This window comes from Anolis sagrei, chromosome Y (genome assembly GCF_037176765.1).
Source record: "Anolis sagrei isolate rAnoSag1 chromosome Y, rAnoSag1.mat, whole genome shotgun sequence".
Lineage (NCBI taxonomy): Eukaryota > Metazoa > Chordata > Lepidosauria > Squamata > Dactyloidae > Anolis > Anolis sagrei.
This window is the reverse complement of record NC_090035.1, coordinates 34,070,104-34,082,455: the sequence shown is the minus strand read 5'-3', so window position 1 is coordinate 34,082,455 and position 12,352 is coordinate 34,070,104. Positions and strand designations below refer to the sequence as shown.

The window sequence follows — 12,352 nt, the reverse complement described above, 5'->3', positions numbered from 1 at the left end:
TCTGAACTACAGCAAACCTGGAAATTCCTCTAGAACACTTGCCAAGCCTGGATTCTTGTCACCTTTCAGAATTGTTTCAGTAATAACTAGCTGTCCCCTGCCCCGCGTTGCTGTCGCCCAGTCCGTTGATCTGGAAAATAAAGTAATGAGAAAGTGTTGGTTTCTAATATATGTAATTTCTTTATGCTTGTGGGTAAATAATATTTCTTGCTGTTTCTTTGTCAGTGTTGATGTGGAGAGTGTCTGGTTTGCCCTATGATACTATATCTCTGTGTGTGGATGAGAGAATGAGGAGGAGGAAGAGGAGAAATTGTTCATTCGGAGAGCACTGTGAACCCAAAGAAAGATGGATCGGGACCAAACTTGGGAGGAATCCTCAATATGCCCAAAAGTGAATTCTGGTGGAAATTGGGGGAAATTTGACCTTGGGAGCTGCTTGGATGTCCAGCTCACCTGGAACTGAACTGGACTCACCCTTTCCTTCCTTCCTTCCTTCCTTCCTTCCTTCCTTCCTTCCTTCCTTCCTTCGTCCCTAGCACACTCTGCTCTATTAGGGGCGGGGCTTAATGGAGCCCCTTGATGGCGGCACCCAAGGGGAGAGCTGAAGACAGAGGAAGAAGGGAAGGAGGAATGATAGAAGGGAGGGAGGAAAGGAAAGAGGAAAGAGAGAAGGAAAGAGGGGAAGGATGAGGGAGAGGGATGAAGGAGAGGAGGCAGGAAAGGCACGAAGGGAGAAAATGGGGGAAGAGAGAGGGAAGGGAGAGAAGGAGGAGGGAGAGAGCCAAGGCTGACTCCAGGCCATTGCTGGCACAGGCTCCGCCACGTGGAGCTCTCCTGTGTGTGCGAGCGCGAGTGCAACCCACCCACCCCCCATCCCAGTATGCATGCCCAGTGGTATCTTCTCCTTTTTTAGGATTTGTAAGTTTTTTTTTGTTTTTTATTATTGATGGCCACACCTTGTATGGTGAGGAGTTTTGTTGCCAAATTTGGTGGGTATTGGCCCAGCGATTCTTTTATTTATTTATTTATTTATTTATTTATGCGCTTGTATACCGCTAATATCTCAGCCTAAATCGGCGACTCATTGCGGTTTACAACACTTAAAAAACAACAATATTCAGTTTAAAAGCATAAAACACATATACAATAAAATTATTGGGCCACCAATAACCATCCAATGCATCTCGTAACTGGAGTCGCAATCCAAATTCATCGTCCATGATTACCAGTCCTTTAGTCATCATAATTCGTTGCAACGGATTAACCAAATGCTTGTTTAAACATCCATGGCTTCAATCTTTTCCGAAACACCATCAGCGAGGGGGCTGATCTTACCTCTATGGGGAGGGTGTTCTTTTGTTTTTAAGCCACTCATTACGACACGAGCATATCTGTATAGGAAGGATAATAATATCGAGGATAGTTTTGACGGTGTGGTGAATGAATTAGAACCAGACATCCTGAGGAGTGAGGTTGAATGGGCCTTAAGAAGCATTGCTAACAACAAGGCAGCAGGAGATGACAGGATCCCACCTGAACTGTTTAAAATCTTAAAAGATGATGCTGTCAAGGTGATGCATGCCATATGCCAGCAAATATGGAAAACACAAGAATGGCCATCAGACTGGAAAAAATCAACTTATATCCCCATACCAAAAAAGGGAAATGTGAAAGACTGCTCAAACTTCCGTACAGTGGCCCTTATTTCTCATGCCAGTAAGGTAATGCTCAAGATCCTGCAAGGAAGACTCCAGCAATACATGGAGCGAGAGTTGCCAGATGTTCAAACTGGGTTGAGAAAAGACAGAGGAACAAGAGACCAGATTGCCAATATCCGCTGGATAATGGAGAAAGGCAGGGAGTTTCAGAAAAACATCTATTTCTGCTTCATTTACTATTCTAAAGCCTTTGACTGTGTGGATCATAATAAATTGTGGCAAGTTCTTGATGGGATGGGCATCCCAAGCCACCTTGTCACTCTCCTGAGGAATCTGTACAAGGACCAAGTAACAACAGTCAGAACTGACCACGGAACAACAGACTGGTTCAAGATTGGGAAAGGCGTACGGCAAGACTGCATACTCTCACCCAACCTCTTTAACTTGTATGCAGAACACATCATGCGATGTGTGGGGCTTGATGAATGCAAAGCTGGGGTGAAAATTTCTGGAAGAAACATTAACAACCTCAGATATGCAGATGACACCACTCTGATGGCCAAAAGCGAGGAGGAGCTGAGGAGCCTTCTAATCAAGGTGAAAGAGGAAAGCGCAAAAGCCAGGTTGCAGCTAAACATCAAAAAAACCAAGATTATGGCAACAAGAATGATTGACAACTGGAAAATAGAGGGAGAAAATGTGGAGGCCATGACAGACTTTGTATTTCTAGGCGCAAAGATTACTGCAGATGCAGACTGTGGCCAGGAAATCAGAAGATGCTTACTTCTTGGGAGGAGAGCAATGTCTAGTCTCGATAAAATAGTAAAGAGTAGAGACATCAGACTGGCAACAAAGATCCGCCTAGTCAAAGCCATGGTATTCCCTGTAGTAACCTACGGATGTGAGAGCTGGACCTTAGGGAAGGCTCAGAGAAGGAAGATAGATGCTTTTGAACTGTGGTGTTGGAGGAAAGTTCTGAGAGTGCCTTGGACTGCGAGAAGATCCAACCAGTCCATCCTCCAGGAAATAAAGCCCGACTGCTCATTGGAGGGAAGGATACTAGAGACAAAGTTGAAGTACTTTGGCCACATCATGAGGAGACAGCAAAGCCTAGAGAAGACAATTATGCTGGGGAAAGTATAAGGGAAAAGGAGGAGGGGCTGACCAAGGGCAAGATGGATGGATGGGATCCTTGACGTGACTGGACTGGGGGTGGTTACGGCTGACAGGGAGCTCTGGTGTGGGCTGGTCCATGAGGTCACGAAGAGTCGGAGACGACTGAACGAATGAACAACAAAAGATGGATTAACAGGAACTGAATAATTTCTTGGGCTGGGTTAACTCTATAGGACTAAATAATTGTGTGCACCAAAGCCAGGACATTAAAAGCTTTATTGATTTTAAAACTGCAAGAATAGAAAATGCTGGTGGGCTGTATGAGTTTGGTTAGATATGGGAATAGATGATACAATACTATGATTAGAATATTAGATTTTGAGCTAGGTGGCCCAAATTCAGTGTACTCAGCAGTGAAATTCAGCTTATGCTAGTCATTTTTTTTCAACTTAGTGTTCTTTACAGGATAGTGATGAGTGGAGGGCTAGGCATAATGCCATCACTATTGCAAATGTGGAATAAATGATGATGATGACCAATACAGGTTAAAGGCAAGAGATGAGTTAATGATGAAGGGTTTCTCAATACAATAGTTTGCCCATAGACAAATCACTGAGCGGTGTAATATGGATAAAACTTATTTGTATTTGTAACACTTAAATCTGAGTTTGAAAATCTATTGTACTCGGAGAATGATTAACTGCAAAAATGTGTAAGTTGTTTGAATATGGAATGGAGGAAGAACAAGTGAAAGTTTGTATGGTTAAATGAACTCAAAATATCATCATCACTTTATTTTTTAATTAGTCGCTCTCCACCAAGGTGCTCCGAGTGACTTACAATTTAAAACAGTTTATACACAATATAAAACATTCAATATAAAAACATTCATTATAAAAACATTCAACATAAAGCATTCAACATAAAACATTCAGCAGTGACTATGGCAAAATTTGATCCGGTTACTTAAATGCACAACCAAACAGCCAAGTCTTGAGCGCCTTTGCAAAAGGTCACAACTCCGACATTGCTCTAATATATGGAGGCAATGAGTTCCACAGAATTGGAGAATATAGGTACATACATTCAGTTGCAACAATGGGAGAAGATTTGAACAAAGAATTTGATGGTTGCTTTAAGTAATGATTGGAAAAACAAAATAAAATTATGTATACGTGGTACTTAATGTCAGAGAAACTTTCTAAGATATATAAAAGCAGATCTACCAAATGCTGGAAATGTGAGAAAATGTTGGGACATTTTACCAAAACTTGGTCTTGCAAAAAGGCGCAGAAATACTGGACTAAAATATGTATGATGTTGGGAAAAATTGTAATGTTAAAATTATTATGAAACCAAAGATTATTTTTTTGGGAATGCTGGATGATCAACTAGAAAGAAAACATGGAAGTTTACTACAATATAGATTGCAGTGAGAATTGTCTGTGCATAGAAATGGAGGGAAGAAAACCCTATACGGTTCCGGCCCAGTGTATCTGTCCGAACGGATCTCCCTCTACGTCCCACCTCGGAGTCTAAGATCTTCTGGGGAGGCCCTGCTCTCAACCCCGCCTCTATCACAAGTGAGATTTGCGGGGACGGGGAGCAGGGCCTTCTCGGTGGTGGCCCCTCACTTGTGGAATTCACTCCCCGGGGAAATTAGATCAGCGACATCCCTCCTTTCCTTTAGGAAAAAATTGAAAACTTGGATTTGGGACCAGGCATTTGGACATTCTGGCAACTAAAGAAAGGACTTTGACGATGGACAGGAACTGACTAAGCGGAATGGAATTATGGAACTCTGAAAGATGAACGCTGAGCATGAGATTAGTTTTATTGATTGTGTTATGTACCGATTGTTTTTAACTTGATAATTGTTTTAACTGCTGTTTTGTATGTATGTGTATCTTGTGTAGGTATCGAATTGTGCCTTTTTGTAAACTGCCCTGAGTCCCCCCTCGGGGGTTGAGAAGGGCAGGGTAGAAGTACCCTAAATAAATAAATAAATAAATAAATAAATAAATAAATAAGGAAGCATTTATGCCATGCAAGAAAAAGGCAAAGTGACGGCTCCTAGCAAACCAGAAGGTGACAATGCAGGCTGCTTGGCTTAAAAATGGAGAAAAGCACCTCCTCAGAGCACCGCCTCCAGAAGCTGGAAATGAAAGGAGAAGTCTTTGCCTATGTTTGTGTTTGTGTGTCTCATTGTATATGATTGTAAAAGGAATTGAATGTTTGTTTATGTTTGTAAATGCTGTAATCCATCATCATCATCATCATCATCATCATTATCATCTAGGTTTTTAAGATGCCATAGTGGCTAGTCAGATAGTTGCTTAGTTTTAGTGATATATATCATGAAAATCTGCTTTTTTGTATTATTATTATTATTATTATTATTAACTTTTAAAACAGGAAGGATAAGATAAAAATATAATTATTGGTGTCACTGGATTGAACTTTGGGAATATGTGGCAGTATCATATTTGGATTTGAATGCTTCTGAAGATTTGCTGTAACATTAGCCGCTCGTGATCACTGATTCTTCAAACTCCTCTCTGTGCCCAGGTTCTGAGCCCATCCTGTTTGCAGAACAAGAATTGCCCCAACTCTCCTGAGAAGGTAGAAACACTGAGCCCTCTAAAGCTGAGTTTCATGCCAGACATCAGCTATCAAGAAACAAAACAATCTAACTCGGATTCTGTGAGCCCCTTCAATGAGTTATGGCCCTCGACTGAGTGCAGCTCCTCCTCCCTAACTCCTGAGGGAGTAAAGGCCCGTCCCTTAGAGCAGGTGGTGGGAACCAAGGCCCTGTCCGCACTGAGGCTCCAGGAGCCTATCTCAGATAGTGAATCAGTTATTGCCAGGTGAGCCTCTTAGCCATTTCAGGAGTGTGACTATACTCAAGTGGAGGACTTTAGTTCACATCCTTTGGAATCCCACCCCTGAATAAATTCCATGTTTAAATTTTGCTGTCCTTTGTGAGCTTACAACAGACTACTTTGTTATTAGCTCATATTTTAGTGACAGCTGTTACTTGCTGTAGATCAGTGTTTCTTAAAGTGTGCTCCATGGAGCACTTTGGGCTTCACGCTTCCCTTCTCCTCCTCCCCCTTTCCAAGTTCTCTCTAACTCCTCCACCTCCCTTGTCACCAAAAGCCTTTTTTCTGCCTCCCTTACTGCCAAAAGCCCTTTTTCTTCACTTTCCTTGCTGCTGAAAGCATTTTCCCCTGCCTCCAAAAGCCCTTTTCTTCATTTTCCTTGCTGCCAAGAGACTTTTCTCCTTGCCGTCCTTTCTCCCAAAACCTTATCCCCCCCCCCTCCCACCGCTCTGAGGTGTTTTGATTGCTTTTTTCTTTGCTTGGCAAAAAGGGTGTTGGACTGGATGGCCCTTTGGGTCTTCCACTGAAATACTGATAAGTTTATATTGGTTTAAATTATTCTTCATTTTAAATAGTGTGTTGTTCTTCCTTCCTTCCTTCCTTCCTTCCTTCCTTCCTTCCTTCCTTTTCTTTTCTTTTCTTTTGCACTACAAACGAGATATGAATTTGTTCATGTTTTTTTCAGTTAGTTCACACAGACACTCTCCATCCATCTGGCCTGGCCTGTCTATCAAGTTTAAAACACAATTTGTCATAAAGTTTGCCCACGCCTGATATATATGCATTATATATAATACTAGCTGTGCCCTGCCACGCGTTGCTGTGGCCTATAGTAAAACGTATCAAAGTTGAGGTAGATATCTGGACTATTATGAAAGAGAGGTACCTACCTATTCCTTCCCCCTTTTCCTCCCCCTTTCTCTCCTTTCTTCCTTCTCTACCTCTTTCTTTCTTTCACTACTTGGTTTCATCCTTCTCTCTTTCCTTCATTCCCTACACCTTTCTTCCTTTGGCAATCTTCCCTCTTTCTCTCCTTCTTTCCCTCCTTCCTTCCTTCCCTCCCATCTTTCCTTCTCCTCTTCTTTCTCTATCTCTTTCCTTCCTTCCCCCTTTTTCTTTCTTTTCTGCTGTCTGTCTTTTCTTTCCTTCCATCTTTCCTTTTCTTTCCTTTTCTTCTTCCTTCTTTCTCTAACTTTCCTTCCTTCCCCTTTTTCTTTACCTCCCTTTCTCTTTCTTCCTTCTTTCCTTCCTTCCTGTCTTTCCTAGATTTTGACAGGGCGGGAAGGGGCGGGGTGGGGTTTGGAGGTGACGTGAAGTAAAAGGAGGTAAGATTGGGGTGGGGGAGTGATGGAGCGAGGGGTTGCGTGTGTGTGTGCAGCGGCGGGGGGAGTGATGGAGCGTGGGGTTGCGTGTGTGCGTGCGGCGGCGGGGGGAGTGATGGAGCGTGGGGTTGCGTGTGTGTGCGGCAGCGGGGGGGTGGGGTTGCGTGTGTGCGTGCGGCAGCGGGGGAAGTGATGGAGTGTGGGGTTGCGTGTGTGTGTGCGGCGGCGGGGGGAGTGATGGAGTGTGGGGTTGTGTGTGTATGTGCGGCAGGGGTGTGTGTGTGTGCGGGAAGCGGCGCGGCAGGGCTTGGAGTGGGCATGGTTTCCGCAGAGGGAACGTTGGCCGGAAGGGCATGTGCGCGCGCCAGGGAACTTGCGGCTGGGCGCCAATGCGCATGCTCAGTTGTTTTGCCGTTTTCTGAGTGTGTTGTTGTGTTGTTGTGTAATATGTTTGTACCTTGTGGGTTGTGTTATGAGCATGGGAATTTTGGTTAAGTTTCGTTGGGTTTTTTTTAGAGTTTTATCCTTTTGCCATTTTGTGAGTGTGTTGTTGTGTTGTTTTTCATTTTGAGTAGATATGTTTGTACCTTGTGGGTTGTGTTATGGGCATGGGAATTTTGGTTAAGTTTCGTTGGGGGATTTTTGAGTTTTGTTGTTTTGCCGTTTTGTGAGTGTGTTGTTGTGTTGTTTTTCATTTTGAGTAGATATGTTTGTACCTTGTGGGTTGTGTTATGGGCATAGGAATTTTGGTTAAGTTTCGTTGGGGGATTTTTGAGTTTTGTTGTTTTGCCGTTTTGTGAGTGTGTTGTTGTGTTGTTTTTCATTTTGAGTAGATATGTTTGTACCTTGTGGGTTGTGTTATGGACATGGGAATTTTGGTTAAGTTTCATTGAGGTATTTTTGAGTTTTGTTGTTTTGCCGTTTTGTGAGTGTGTTGTTGTGTTGTTTTTCATTTTGAGTAGATATGTTTGTACCTTGTGGGTTGTGTTATGGGCATGGGAATTTTGGTTAAGTTTCGTTGGGGGTTTTTTGAGTTTTGTTTCCTCGTTGGATGCCCCTAACAAATTTATATATATAGATAATATGTATTATAATATATAAACATTTCTTGGGATTCCACAAGAAACTTTTGCTTTAAAAAGGGCTTCAGGACTAAAAAGGTTTGCGAACCTCTGCTGTAGATAAATGTTCTTTTGGGACCAACAACATATTTGTTTCTATTGGCAACAACTCTATTTCTCTCCTTATTCCTGAAAATCTGCCATGTATCAGCAGCCAGTAGCTCCTAGATCAGTAGTGGTCATAGACTGTCACTTTAACTTCTGTGGATTAATGCCTGTGTAGATGATTCCGGATTTTCTTTCTCTGGGTAGGTACATTGAGCGATTCCGTTATGGGAAACCCACTAAACGTAAAGAACGCAGGGCATCTAGTGATCCTTCTTCACAGTTCTGGTGGTTTGCTGGTAGCTCTGAAGACAACATCTCCAAGAAGGAATCATCACCATCTTCAGGTACTTGTTTCAGCAAAAGGAAGCCAATGAAATAAACTCAACATCAAGGCAGCGAGGCTTAGAAATGATCTTAACCCTTTTGTAGGAGTAAAGTTGTCTTAATTGTAATGATAGCAGTTGTGGGCAGGTAGAATTGTATATCTGGGAACTTCTAGATTTCCGTAATAGTGTATACATTGGCCCCTTCACATTACCTAATTATAACACCATGATTCCACTTTAATTGCCATGGCTGAATCCTGTAGAATCCTGAGATTGGTAGCTTGATGAGGCACTAGAGTTATATGATGGAAGGTTTTTAATATCAGCCCCTAAATTATAAACTCAAGGATTCCATGGGATGAAACTATGACACTTAAAGTGCAATTTGTCAAGCTAAGGTGCAACTTGACAGAAGTGAAATGCTAGATCCATCAGACAAAGCTCTGAAATCAAGGACTCTGGAGACTTTGGTTACAAAAGAAAACTCAGTTTACTAAGCACAGAAGAACACGTCCATCTACAGCAAGCAACACACAGGAAGAAACAGGAAAACTGAAAGTCAAAACCGAACTTTGCAACTGTTAATCTTTCTTGTTCCAAGCGGCAACTCCCTAAATGTTCTCAGCAGAAGAAAGCTTATCTTAAGGTCACTTAATCACAGCCTCAACATAAACATTTCAGTACAGCATTTCCATTCTCAGTGGCATCCATATTTGCTACACAAGAATTACATTTAAAACTCATACACATCATACATATAATACCTCCATAAAACCTGACACAGTTATGTGATAATTTGGTAATATGAAATTATCACAAAGTTCAGTTGAAGTCCATTTTCACTGAGACTATCACTCCATGTCTGCAGTTGTTGGAGGTCTGCACTTTTTTGGTGGCAGAGTGCTATGTCATCTGCATATAGGAATGTCCAGGGATGAGGTAAAATCAAAAGGTAAACTACTCATCTTCCACTCCGTATGCTAGTGTGCAAAAGTAGGTTTTTAGTTATTTCTTAAAGGAGAGAAGGGGCTGTTCTAATTTCTTTAGGGAGGGAGTTCCAGAGGGAAGGTGTGACCACAGAAAATGATGGTTATTGATTTTAATCTACCAATTGGGTGTTTAATTGCTGTTGTCATGTGTGTTTATTTAATTTGTTCTCATAATTACTATAATTGTTTTAATTATCTGCATTTAATTTATTATGTATTTTTATTTTTACTGTGTATTATAAGGTATCGAATGGTTGCCATATATGTTGTAAATCACCCCAAGTCCCCAAGGGGAGATGGGATGGGTGTGACGGCACGAGTGGCGCCACCTATGTATAGAACTGTTAGTTGTAAGATTTAAACTGTTGTATCATGCTTAATCTTGCCCCTTTTTACCCTGCTTATGTATAGTTGTATGGATTGGTTGCTTATAGCTGTCAATCAGTACTCTTTGGCTCCACCTCTTCCTGCAAGAGGGAAGAGCTTCCTTTTTCTTCTTCATTCTGCCATCAGAGTTCATACCAGATGGACGTGAGTACGAGACCTGACTCTAAAGGACCCTGATTTAAGTTACCTCTTAGCACTAGTTCTGAGGTTTTTTACCCCTGGGACTCATGCTTTATGTCCAGATCATCCTGGACAATTATTGAGGAGACTCAGGCACCTTCAAGCTGGTTCTTTTGGCACCAAAGGAAGATCCTGAATCTTCAAAACATAGGCCATCTGAACTAGGGTTGTGGTTTGCCCCGGTATTCACAGCCATTGAGGAAAGAGGAAACTTGAGGAAAGAGGAAGCTTCAAACCCCTTGGACCCAGGACTGATTGAGACTGTAATGTATGTTTTCCTTCACCCCTCTAAAGTTTTCCAGCTCATTGCTTTGAAGAAATGACTTTGTGATAAATAAAACTTATTTTGAGCTATTTACAGCATTTTGGGTTTTTGGGAGTTCCAGTTTCCGGTGGGAATGGTGACGGGGAAGCCTCGCTGAGGGAAAGCTCTCTCAGGGAGGACCTGTTTTGAGTGGCGAGGTCGAGCTATAGCTCCCCACCTTTGACCGGATCGAAGGCGAAGGTGATCGCAAATCCCCTGGGTGCTTTGAAGACCCCAAGGCCCCCCTATTAAGGGGGAATCGAAGGATCTGAGAGCACCAAAAGGGGAGTGGTCTGCTCTACAGGATCAGGCTCAGCTGAGCTTGTCCAACCGCCTCCACCCCATTTTTAAGATAAGAATTCTAAAGAAGAATGAACCCCCACGTTAGGGGGCTAAAGGGACTGTGTTCCTGAAAGAAGAAATTTCATCTTCAAGGTATATGAGGGGGAGGGACCTACCCCTCGGAATCTAGGCAAAGAGGGATTAAATCAAGTACTTTTATAAGGAGAAAAGAAGAAGATAGTAAAGGAGAGAATCTATAATAAGAAGAGTGTTTTTATAAGTTGATTTTAAATTGGATGAACTTTAAAGTCTAAAGGATTTGGTATAAGTATTTTTAAAAGTATCAAAGAAAATAGAACTTTATAAATATCGGGACCCTTGTACTCTCCTCTAAACATTAGGCTACACCCCCGCACTGCTATCTAAAATAGAGACTCTAATGGCCACTCTAAGAAATTGAATTAGCTTACAGTGTGAGGAGAAACGACCTTGGCTCCATTGTTGTTTGGTCTACGCTGGCCTTCTTTATAAATGATCAAAGAAAAGTAAGATAGGAACTGACGAAACGGAATGCTGCTGTGGAACAACACAGGAAGAAGAGAGCAGTGCAGGCTGGGAGTGGTAGTCCAAAGGTCCAAAAAGGTTTTAAAGGGCAGAGAAGAGCATAAGAGCACAAGGTCAGAAGTGAAGAAGATAGCAAAGCAAAGAAGGGCAAAAGAGGCAAACGGAGGCAGGAAGAGGTCTAATAATTAAGACACAGATCATTCTCTGAAGGCAATAAAGGAGGAATTTAAAGAATAAAGACAAGGAAGAGAAGCAGACGGGCGACAGACGAGGAGGAGAAGTAGACGATCGACGGACGAGGAGGAGAAGTAGACGGGCAGCAGACGAGGACGAGAAGCAGACGCAAAATAAGACAAGGCCGAGAAGCAGACAATGATAAAATTAATAAAATTAATTAGAGGCATTTAAAATCAGCTGAGAAGAGAATCTTTAGATAGAGGGGTGAATATGGAGAATATTCTAAAGGAGATTAAGAAGCTTTCTGAAAAACAAGATGCCATGAAGAAGGATATGACAGACAAACAAGAAGAATACTACAAAAAACAAGAAGAACATTACAAGAAATTAGATAAGGATCTTAAAGATATGAAAAAAGAAATGAAGGAAGAGTTTGGAGAGTTGAAGAAAGAACTAAACAATCTGGCAGGCGAGGTGGAAGTTTTAAAAGCGGGAAAAATTGAAACAGATGAGACACAGGCGAAAATTATGAAGAAAATTAAGTCACTGGAGAAACAAAAAGAAAGAATGGAATTAGAACAAGAAAAATTACTACAAAAACAAATGGATTATCAATTAAGGCTAAGAAATATGCAAGAAGATTCAAAGGAAGACATAAGGTCAACAGTGTTAAATCTCCTGGCGAGGGTCTTGGAGGTGGAGGAGGATGAACTTGAGCAAGAAGTGGATCAAATATACCGAGTCCAATTCACAAAGAAGAAAATACGGGATCAGATAGGACATGGATGAATTGACTTTTTTGTTAAAGAAAAATACAGGTATGATACTAAGAAGAACGAATTGGGATAATCTCCATGAATATCTGGACAAATTGGGAAAATAAGAAATAAGAGAGACAATTTCGTTTTGAACTTATTTTATATTTTTGAATAATAAGAAGATATGATCCAAGAAGATGGAATGGAAGTCATTTTTTTTGTTTTTCTTTTCTCTTTT

The 12,352-nt window shown here is 41.6% G+C and overlaps 1 protein-coding gene and 1 pseudogene across 2 annotated transcripts in view; one reads left to right on the top strand and one right to left on the bottom strand.

Moving 5' to 3' along the window:
* Positions 1-12,352, bottom strand: part of LOC137095548 (protein lin-37 homolog) — a 387,598-nt gene that overhangs the window by 67,020 nt on the left and 308,226 nt on the right. The window lies entirely within an intron of this gene.
* The window catches only part of LOC137095588 (proline and serine-rich protein 3-like), a 59,383-nt pseudogene that overhangs the window by 5,006 nt on the left and 42,025 nt on the right, over positions 1-12,352 (top strand).